Source organism: Tenrec ecaudatus, chromosome 16, assembly GCF_050624435.1.
Source record: "Tenrec ecaudatus isolate mTenEca1 chromosome 16, mTenEca1.hap1, whole genome shotgun sequence".
Taxonomy (NCBI): Eukaryota; Metazoa; Chordata; class Mammalia; order Afrosoricida; family Tenrecidae; genus Tenrec; species Tenrec ecaudatus.
Genome location: NC_134545.1, coordinates 95,050,936 through 95,063,089, shown reverse-complemented (window position 1 = coordinate 95,063,089; position 12,154 = coordinate 95,050,936).

The window sequence follows — 12,154 nt, the reverse complement described above, 5'->3', positions numbered from 1 at the left end:
GAGAATATATTGTGAGGGAAGAGGCCTGCACAGGAGGCCCATCTGGGCAGGGCATTCTAAGGTTCTCAGTATTCAAGAGTGATGAAGGAGTTAGGTCAACACATCCTTTTGGGCCATAGAAGCCTCCTGTCTTCAGGAGGGTGGAGCACTAAGCGAACCAGAGCAGCATCCTCCATAGATCAGGTCCTTCAAAATCCAGGGTCTTGGACAAGGTAACTGGGGTCCAAAGACAACTCTCCTTAGCAATAGGTAAGCCCATTCAACATTCCCCCAAATCCCTGACACTGGTAATCTTGACATCGGTATTGATCTTACTATTGCCAAGCACATGCTTTCTCGCCCCAAAAGTTGAAGCCAAGGACAAAGGACCAGGACATTTCCCTCACACTCACTCCATGTAGGCAATGGGTATCCAAGGATTTAGAGCCTCTTCTCAAACACAGGTGCAGCAGAGAAGGTGAACTTGGAAAGAGGTAAGGGGAAACCAGGTGGGCATGAAGTGCTAGGTTGGGCAAGAATCCATTATCAATGTCCCTAGGTCGACCTGGATGAGGTCAGTGCCCTCCTTTTGCTGAGGGAGAAAGAAATGTGAGGAATTTAGTGGAGAAGAGTAACTTGGAGCTTAGCACATGTCCTTAAAACCAAGGCCAAGGGCACAGTGTCCCAGAGGAGGCAGGAGGCTGCTCTGTGCAGGCGGGCTTCTCTGAGGACAGGATTCAGGTCAAATGGACTTTCTTTTTCTTTCGTCTCTGGTCTCCAACCAGAATCCCACCAGAAAACAAGTATAAAACACAGTCCACACTTGGTTCTTGAAATATTTCAATGCATTCTGTCAGCTGCAAGCTTCTTGTATGCTCCCAGCACCCCCTGGGAGGTGGAGATAGCAGGGTGTTGAGCCCTGTTTTATGGATGGAGGAGGGAGAGGAATTACCTTTATTATGGCACATCAATATTTACCTTTCAAGATGTGGAGTTAGATGAGCAGATGCCAGCTGGTCAGGCAGATGCCGCATGCGAATTGTCTAGAAAGCAAGGGACCAAAAAATGGTCAGGGCTACCAACAAGAAAGGAATCCACATGGCCAACACCCTGGTTCAGACATGTATGCTTCCAGAACTCTGGGAAAATTAAGTTCTGGGTTTTTTTTTTAAGTCACCTACTTACGGTGTTATTGTTACGATTGCACTCGGTAATGAAAGCAACCAGCTTCTGCTCAAGGTTTGAAGATGAAGTCCCCTAAGTGACAAGTGGATCGGAAGGAGAGAAGGGCGACTGACATACCAAGTTCCCTGTCACACTGACGCGAGCCACAGTCAACCAGCCACGAAGTCAGGGAACAGGCGACAAACACAAGCCACCCTGAACCCCAGGGCACAATCAGCTCTGACTCGGGTTCTGTTGGGAGCCGATAGCCATTAAGACCCTGGCCTCAGACATGTAGCAGAAACTTGGCCGCTTTCTAACAGCAAGGCTTTGTTTCCTGCCCAACTTCGCCCCCACATTCCAAGCTACTGTAGCATGGGCAGTTCCGATAACTGACCTTGTTGCCATTAGTCAAAGCACTGAGCACCCATTGAACTGCAGATATACCATATTAGGAACATGGTAATAAGTTCACCCGGTAAGCCTTGATTTGCATGCGGACGTCACCACGGACATCTTTGAGTTCTGTTGCACACCATTTGTACCTTATTGAGAACATGTGGCTGATTGGTTGTTGTACAGTGTGCGGTTGTTACACAGTGTGCTTCATTGGAATATGTGCCTCCCACTTCCTTCTCTGTTGTGAATATATACCTAGAGTTTTGGCAAAATAAACGGGCTTGATCAGCACTTGTCTTGCCCCATGTCTCTGTGTCTTTCTTCCATCCAGGTTCATTGCCCCTCCGGGTCACCGCGTGAGGGTCTCACTGGACGAGACCCTAACAGGGTTCCAGGAAGGAGGATTGAGAAGGAGCACAGTTGACATTAAAGGACTTGTTTTCAAGAGCCATCAAGCCACATTTGAATGATACTCGTATAGTGGATCATATGGAATAGATAGATAGATATAGATGATAGATAAATAGATATAGAGAGAGATAGATAGATAGATAGATAGATAGATAGATAGAGTATATATATATAATTCCGTTTCCTTGGGGAGTTTGACCTCTCTCTTGGGATCAACTTTAGGACAGGGAAGCTATTTTAAGACATACATATTAAGAAATTCAGCCTTCTGAGGGCCTTGGCGTGCGCCCCTGGTGCTCAGAGGACAGGGCATGCATTCCCATTGGCTCCCTGAATTGATCTGGGCACAGCCTCCCATTTTCCTCATTCAGAGAACTGGGATTCTCAGCCAGGAAAAAGTTCCCAGAAAAGAGATGGGTCATAAAGCATAAGGGCCAGAAACACTAGAGGAAAGATCAAGAATTTGAAAGAATCTGTGGAATGAAATGGCTTTATTTTCACAACAAATCAATTGAGGCCACACACATATCCCTTCTTGGTCCAGACTGCTGGAGAGCCTCAGCCCTCCCGGGCACAGAATGATCAAGATAGTGCTGACGTGGTTTCCAGTGTCGCCATGGGCCCCGGCACGCTCTAGATTTGGAACAAGACTGAGCAACGGTGGGAAGTAGATCAGAACGGAAGACTTAGAAAAAGAGCAAGAAAAATCCCCACCCCACACTCTGCACCTTGATCTGAAAGGACCTCGTCCTACTCCAAATTAAATGCTAGCCTCCTGGGTCTCATGAGGGACTTGGTCCTGATGTGACCTTCCCAGCACTGCAGCCACACAAGGTCAGAGTCATCCAGGGCATCTAATTGGTACCTGGGAGTTGGGAGGAGTAGCCTCCTAGGGCAGTGGTTCTCACCTGTGGGCCGCGACTCCTTTGGAAGTCAAATGACCCTTTCACAGTGATCACCCGATTCATAACAGTAGCAAAATGACAGTGATGAAGTAGCAACGAAATGATTTTATGGTTGGAGGGGGGTGGGTCACCACCACATGAGGAACTGTATGAAAGGGTTGTGGCATGAGGAAGGTCGAGAACCACTGTCCTAGGGGCTCCTATAGCTGGCAACAAAAAGTGGGGGGCAGAGTCTGTCCTTTGACTCCTCGGTTGGTTGCAAGGATCCAAGTGCTGCTCTAGGCCCTCTGATCAGAGACAGCCCCGCCCTGCAGAGTGCCTCCTAGTCAGTCCCCTCCTGGATCCTGCCCCGACATCTATCTGTCAAGACTCCGGCAGGGAGAGCAATAAAAGAGAAGGAAAGAAGGAGGGAGGAAGCCCGAGAGAAAGAGAAGGAAGAAAGGAGGGAAGAAACAACATTTCTTGAACGTCTTCCCAACAGCTCCCTGAAATGGGCCTGCTCATCCACCACTTTGCAGACAAGGAAGACAATGCTCAGAGAGATGACGTAACTTTCAATGCCTCACAACTGATGGGCGTGAGAGAAAAGCCTCAACCCGTGACTGCTGAGCTCCAAAATTCATATCCCATGCATTTTCCCGAAGAGTCAAGAGTCAATTCCTTCCTGAGATTGGTGGAACTGGAATATGGCCTGCGAATACAAAACTTCCCAAGACCACAGTGATTCCAAGGGCACCTTGCTCACAGTGGCCCTCCAGCCAAACGTCATGTAGCAATTCACCTGTCCTCCCTGGAATTCTACAAAATGGGCCTCCGTGGCCCCAAACGGGACCCTAATTCGGAAGTGGGTGTTCTAGTCATGTCTTCTCTAACATTGAACTCTGATAAGCCAGAATAGGGCTGAAAAAAAAAGCAAAGATCTGAGAGGAAGGGATTAACAAAAAAACGCTCAAACATATTGCCAACAAGTCGATTCTGACTCTCTGACTCACCCCAACCGCAGGGGGCAAAGCAGGACTCCCCGCATCCCCCGGGGCCCAGGTGGGCTGCTGAAACTCGCTTTTGTCAGGAGTAGAGGTCTCCTCTTCCTCCCAGGGAGCAGCGCGGGGTTTCAGATGGCTGACCTTGTCGTGAGTCCGCCCAGGAGTAACCCACTTCCCCTCCAGGATTGCTCTGGGAGAAGAAAGCAGTGGGGACTAAAGCCATTTCTTGGGATGAGAGCACTACTGGGCTCACGCTGTTTGAAAGGAGAGCTTGCCCTCCCTACTTCTTCCTTTTAGTCATAGCATCGCATGAGAAATGAGTTCTATTAGCCCAGGAAACCAGCCCGCCTCTCTCACTCACCAAGCAGCTCCCCAGTGCGCCCTCTCTCAGATAATGTGTGCTTCCAGCTGAGCTGACTCAGAAGAAAGCAGCCTACAGACCCCTCCGCTTCACCCACAGGCTACTTTGCTTCTTGGGGCTCTCCCAAGCAGAGGCTGCCTACAGGGACGCAGGCTCCCAATTTTCCAGAACCACTGAAATGGGCGATGGGTGTGAGTCACGAGCCCTTAGGATGAGCACGAAAGATCAGGACAGGTCATTCAATGGAGCAGCCAAATGGAAGGGGCCTCTTTCAAGGGGACAGAAAGTGTGACCAACAGCTTCTGGAGAAATTCTTCCCTCTGCCTTCACTGTGACATCAGAAGACATGCCTGCAGAACCATGGTCAGAGTCACACACTGTACCCAGAAAGAGCCCTCCAAGGATTTTCCCAAAGGAATTCCGTTTCCTTCAGCAAAATGTAGATTTAAGAAGGCATTCGTTATAAAATGACCTAGAATGTCCGCAGAAATAACCTGTCAAACAAAATGGAAGTAAGTTAGTCATAAACCAAACCCCCCACCCCTGAGTCCACCCCGACCCACAGACAGCCTCCATAGAGTTTCTGAGGCTAGAAATCTTTTCTTTAAGATCATTTTATTGGGAGCTCTTCCAGCTCTTATAACAATCCATACTGCAATTAGATCAAGTATAATAATGGGTGGCCATTGTTATTCTTTTCTAAACATTTACTTTCTATTTGAGTCCTTGATATCAGATCATCTTTTCCCTCTCCCTCCCTTCCCCATCCTCGTAACCCCTTGATAAATTATAAATTACTATTATTTTCATATTTTATACCCACTGCTATCTCCCTCCCCACATGGTTTCTTCCCCTCTCCTTTCCCCACCTTCCCTCTACCCTCCTGGTATCCTTACTCCCATTCCTGTTCCTGGATTCTTATCTCTTATCTTTTTTTTTTAATGGGGGCTCTTACAGCTCTTATCACAACCCATACTTCCATGCATTGTGTCAAACACATCTGCACATACGCTCTCATCATCTTTTTCAAAGCATTTTCTTTCTACTGGAGTCCCTGGCATCAGCTAAAATGAGGGGGCTATCAATCTTTGTGGGAGCAGCCAGCCTCGTGGTTCTCCTACAAAGCAGCGGGTGGGTTTGAACAGCTGGCTTTCCTGTCGGCAGTCCAGCACTTAGACGACAGCCCCACCAGGACTCTAAATTCATCACAGTGATTTGAGTTTCTAGTATAGGCTCTTATGTATCCACAGAAATTATAGTTATAAAGGTGACAGAGAAATGTGAAATGAAGTTTACGATACAATTTTAAGTGGGAAAAAAGATTCTAGCACACCTAAGCTAACACAAACTGAAATTGAACAGACCCAGAACAAAAGAAGACATCGAAAAGGTCATGAAACAAGAACAACACCCCCATGTTCCCTCCACACACGTGGAAAACCAGCTCAGACAGCTTCACTTGAGAAACCCACCACACACCCAGAGACAGACTGGCACCAAGACTACCCAAAGCTGTTGAGTCGAAAGCAGTGTAACCCTGAAAACCATGCCAGGCAAAGGCTCGACTAAAATGTCCAGACCTCGTGAATATCGGTATAAATATTTTCAACAAAATTCTTGTCATTAGAGCCCAGTAACATAGCAAAAGAAAATTATGACCGATTGGGCATCAAAATAGATATGTACAGATGACTCAGCGTTAGAAAATCACGCAACGTAATCCAGCAAATAAATAAAACAAAGGACAAGAACCACCGGATCATCTCAATTGGTGCCGAGAGGGCATGTGATAAAGCTCCAAGACCCCTTCTTGATTAAAAACTCTCCGTACAATAGGAAGAGAAGGGAAACTCCTCAACATAATTAAGGGCATATTTATATAAAGAGTCTTCAAAAAATAAAATGAAAAGACAATGAAATTTTCCCACTAACTTCTGAAGGCCACGCATATGAAACCACCAGCCATGCTTGTTCTCAATGGAACGAAACGAAGAGTATTTCCCTTGAGTATCAGAACAAGCCAAGGATACCCCTAGTCATGTAGGCTGGGCTTCAGTGGTTTGGCAGATAGGATATATAGATGTGATCTAGCAGTTATGTAATAATGCAGTCATCTCTCATGATATTATATGAGGTGATCGCAACCCTGATCTGATGAAAGGGAAGTTTCCCTGGCGGGGGGGGCGGGGTTGGCCTGCATCACCCTTTCTAGTACAAGAGATGGAAGACAAGAGAAGCAAACAGAGGAGGGACCCCAGCCCCACCAAGAAGGATGAAACAGGAGAGGAATGGATTGTTTGGACGCAGGGTCTGGTGCTGAAAACCCCCTAGAGTAGACCCTGGGTAACATTGATACCAAGAGACCTGTAGTCCTCTGAGGAATGCCAAGCCTACAGATGTTGAAAATGACACGGCTGTTATTCCAGATCTGACACAGAAAGAAAGCCTTCCAGCCTCCTAAACAGTGACAGAATACATTTCTGTTGATTAAAGCTATCCACTTGTAATATATCTGCTACAAGGACACTAGCACTGTTCTTATTCAATCTTGCGGAGGAAGTTCCAGCTGGAGTAGTAAGGCAAGAAAGAGAAATAAAGGGCATATAAATTGATAAACAAGTAAAACTATCACTATGTGTAGCTGATAGGATTGTATACATTGAAAATCTCAAATATTCTACAAGTGTGATGTCATTTTCCAAGCACTACTCTCTCCTGATCACAAGTTGAAAGAATTGTAGATGAAGTCTCTCCATCCTTAATTCTCTTCTTAAAAAATCATTTTATTGGTGTTCATACAACTCTTTTCACAATCCATACATACATCAATTGCATCAGGCACACTTGTATATTTGTTGCCATCATCATTCCCAAACGTTTGCTTTCTGCTTGAACCCTTTAAAATTTATAAATTATTATTATTTTGTCATATCTTACACTGTCCAATGTCTCCCTTCACCCACTTTTCTGCTGTCCATCCCCCAAGGAGGAGGTTATATGTAGATCCTTGTAATCGGTTCCCTCTTTCCACCCCACCTACCCTCCTGGTATCGCCACTCTGAGCACTGGTCCTGAAGGGATTCCCTGTGTTTCCAGTTCCTATCTGTACCAGTGTACATCCTCTCATCTAGCCAGATTTGTAAGGTAGAATTGGGATCATAATAGTGAGGGGGTGGGGGAGGAAGCATTTAGGAACTAGAGGGAAGTTGTATGTTTCATCATTGCTACCCTGCACCCTGACTGACTCGTCTCCTCCCCTTCTGTAAGGGGATGTCCAGTTGCCTGCAGATGTCCTTAATTTTAAGGAGTATACTGGCTGGACTTCTTTCAAAACAGGTTTGTCTGTTCTTCCAGCAGTTCGTGGTACCTTCAGTATTCTTTTCCAGATACATCAACTTTTCTCCCATCTTCCCTACTTTTTGTCCAACATGCTTATGAAGCTATTGGACATATCATGGCTTGGGTCTGGTGCATCTTAGCTTTAAAAGTGACATTTTTGCTCCTCAACACTTTAAAGGGGTGTTGTGCACTAAATCAGTTGGTTTCCTGACTGCTTCTTCCATGGGCATTCATTGTGGAACCAAGTAAGACCAGTCCTTGGCAAAGTCAGTCTTATCTCTGTTGATCGTGATGTTATCTATTCGCCCAGTCATGAGGATTTTTGTTTTTATTATTGAAGGTTGCAATTCTTGATCTTCATCAGCAAATGCTTCAAATCCTCCTCACTTTCAACAACCGAGATTATGTCATCGGCATCTCTAAGGCTGTTACTACGTCTTCCTCCAATCCTTACAGCTCTTTCTTCTTCATCTAGTCCAGTGTCTCCGATGACTTGCTCAGCATACATATGGCACAAGGACATAACCCTGATGCATGTCTTTCCTAATTTCAACCCACACAATATTCCCAATCTTTCCTTCTTTGAAAGATTACCTGTTGGTCCATGCACAGGTTCCACATGAGCACAATAAAGAGTTCTGGAATCCTTGTTCTTACTGTGATCCATAGTTTGTTAAGATCCGCACATCTGAATGTCTTTGCATAGTCAATAAAGCACAGTAAAACGTCTGTATGTAGACATTGAAAAGATAGGAGAGAAAGAAAAGATCAAAGTAGACGTCACCGGAGACTCTGAAACTTGCTCTTACTTGTAGAGTAGCTAAGGCAAGTGAACGAAACGATGACATCAAAGAGTTGAGTACAAACTCTCAAAGGGATTTTGACTTTGAGAAGGTGAAGTCAAATATTATAGTGAAATATACAAAGACTGGTTGGGGATATTCACAAAGGGCAGCGGGTAAACCTGGAAATATTTGTGTTTTCCTTTTATTTTTCCCCTTTCTTTTTAATGTCCATCTATATAAGATAGACAGGGAAAGCAACCTCAAGAAAACAGCAATGGGACCATCAGTTCCAGGAGGGCCTGGAGAGGATAAGAAGGGAGGGAGGGGACCAGTGAGCCAATCCATCAGGGACAGGAGAATATTAAGGGACCTAAAAATGATGATGAGGAGGGTATAGTGTCCCTGGTAGTGTTTGATCAATTGATATGTACCCAAGAGGAATTACTGGGAGATAAATGATGGGTGAACATAATCGTGGGGCAGGAGAAAAGGGGAAAAAATAGAAGAAACAACTAGGAAGTTAAACATATATAGATATGAATACAGATATTTATATATGTAGAGATATAAGTATATATAAAGATGGGTGTATTTAAAGATAGGTGTATTTATCTAGCTATCATATATATATCTATATATATATTAAGTAAGCAGACAGACTTTGGGCCTCAATTTAAATCCTACCTTAGTTCAAGAATGGTTTGTTCTACAAATGTGGCAATGTATGTTACTCATCTTCCCAACATGATCACTGAAGACAAAACAGGTGCATAAGCAAATGTGGTGAAGCAAAGTGATGGTGCCCAGCTACTAAAAGATACAGCATCAGGAGTCTTAAAGTCTTGAAGTTAAACAAGTGGTCATCTAGCAGGGAAGCAACAAAGCCCACATGGAAAAAACACTCCAGCTTGTGAGATCATGAGATGTCAACAGGAACAGGTATCAGGAATTCAAAAACAAGCAATCAAACTGACATGAAGGAACACAGGCAAAGTGGAAACCCAAAGCTCACCTGTAAAATAGACAGTCCCTCACAGAAGGGCCATACAGAAGGGACAGTAAATCCAGGGTACGGTAAAGCGCTGATGAAACATAACTATCCTCTAGTTCTTTAAACTCTCCTCCTCCCACTCTTATGGCCTTAGTTTTACCTCAATAATCTTGCTAGACCTGTGTATGTACATTGGTAAAATCAATATATTGTGACACATGAAGTTTGGGAAAGATAAACCCCTCAAAATAGTGAGGGGAGTAATAACTCCCTGAGGACAGGAGAAGAGGGGGTGGGAGGAAGCTGGAGAAGGGAGGACTGGTAGCAATGATGACTGTATAACCCTACTCAAAGGGAATGGTCATCAGAATTTTAGGTGAATGGATACTTGGGGCGGTGTTAAATTATGACAAATAATAATAGTATATTGAAGGTTCAGGGGGGTGGTTGGGTGGGGAAAGGAGGGGATAGAGGGGAGCTGATCTCAAGTTCAAGAAGAAAGAAAATGTATCAAAAATGATGATGGCAGCAATTGTACAATTATGCTGATTAATCGAACTATGGAATGTAATAATATCTACAAGAGCTCTACTAATGTTTTAAGGGAAAAATGAAATGGGCAAAGGCAGGAGTTAGAAAATTAAAAGAGAAGAACAATTTTTCTATGTTCTCAAACTCAGCATGTCTTAAACTGAATGAGCTCAAGAAAAATGCAAGCCTCTAGTTGGATCATTGAAAGAGTCTATGGACAAAAAAGGGATCCAAAAATACGCATAGTGGTTACACAATGCGCTGCTAACTACAAGGTCAGGGTTATAAACCACCAGCCCCTCCATGGGAGAAAGATGGGGCTTTCTACTCTGAAAAGAGTTGCTGTCTCAGAACCTTACAAGAGTTTTTATATCCTGTCCTATTCAGTTGCTAAGAGTCAACATTGACTCAATAGCAGAGAGTTTGGAGTTTGTGGGAAAAATATTGAACACTGTAGGAAGCACTAGAGCAAGATGGAAAGGTTACACAGAGTTGCTGTACCAAAAAGAACGAGTCAACATTCAGTCATTTCAGGAGGTAGCGTGTGAACAAGAACCAGTGGTATTGCAGGAAGACGTTCAAGCTGCACTGAAAGCATGGGAGCTCAAGGTCATTTGCGAATCTACATAGGACATAGACCTCTGGTGAGCTCCTTCTATCCATAATAGAGGGCCGGGAGGCAAGTAGTTACCAAACAGAGTGCTTTGGAGAGATGATTATAAAACAGTGGCTCTCAACCTTCCCAATGCTGTGAACCTTTAATACAGTTCCTCGTGTTGTGGTGACCCCCCCAACCATAAAATTATTTTCATTGCTACTTTATAACTGTAATTTTGCTAGTTATGAATCGGGAAACCCCTGTGAAAGGGTTGTTCGACCCCTGTGTTAGTCTGGGCACTTTAGAGAAACAAACACACAGAAACTCATGTATAAGAGAGAGTTTTATATAAAGGTTAAGTGCACATCAAGAAAACATTGCAACCCAGTGCTGCCCAAGCCCACAAGTCCAACATTAACCCATATGCCTTACTGCAATTCACAAAGTCCTCCTCCATCTCACAAAACACACGCAATGACACCGACTGCAGGAGGAAAGCCGTGTCAGTGAATATGTAAGCATCTCAGCACTGGCAGGGGTCTCCACACGGCTTCTCCAGCACCCAGGGCTGCATCAGGGTATGTTCATGTGTCTTCTCCTAAGGGATGCCTTGCAGGAAGTGAGCCTTGCCAGCTGAAGCAGGGAACTGGCTAAGGGAGTTTCACCCTGGTCCAAACATCTGAAAGCAAGAGACCTAAGAACTCAAAAGGCAAGGTTCACCAAGCCATTTATCCCTTTTCCCTTCAATTAACCCCACATGTGTTTATCGGCCAGGTTGGCACAATAAACTAACTACCTCACCCCCCAAAGGGGTCGCAACCCACAGGTTGAGAACCACTGCTACAGAAGATCCAAAGGACAAGCCTGACTTGAACGGTTAAAACCTTGTCAGTTGACGCCCCATCTAATGCACATTAGCCCTGATCTGGTTTTCAACATTTTCTGTATTTTTTGTGTTTGTTCATATTAGGATTTATATCAGATGTGTTATGTCATTTAGGGTCATCCTCTTGAATTTTTGTTATATATTCTTCTGTTTTTCATATATGAAACCCAGGATTGATGAACCTATAGGGACATCAAGAAGGATAAGGGTGCCTGGGGGTGCAGTGGGAAAAGGGTGTAAAAGGCAGCTGATGTCAAAGAGTTCAAGAGAGAAAAGAATGTTGGGAGACTGATTGTGGTAGCAATTCTACAATACTGCTTGCTGTGATTAACCCTTGGAACGATAAGGTGACTGCATTAACTCCCAATACAGTGGTTTTTAAAAAAAAGCTCCAGGAATTGATGGAATACCAATGTTTCAACAAGTCGATGAAGTACTGGAAGCGCTTACTTCTCTGTGCCAGGAAATTTGGCCAACTGACTAGAAGAGATCCATATTTGTATTCATTGCAAAGAAAGGTGACCCAACAATACTGCAGCAGTACATTGCCAGGGAGCTACCAGAGGCGCAATCCTGATTCCGAAGCAGACATGGAATAAGGAATCTTATTGCGGACATCAGATGGAACTTGACAGCAAGCAGAGCCTATGAGAAAGATGTTTACGTGTGTCTTACTGACTGTGCCGAGGCACTTGACTGTGTGGACTGGATGGACAGCTAAGAGAAGAAAGGGCACTCAGCACACTTCACTGTGCTCAGGAGGAGCTTGCACGTGGTCAAAGGGCAGTCATACAAACAGAACACGGACATGCGGCACGGTA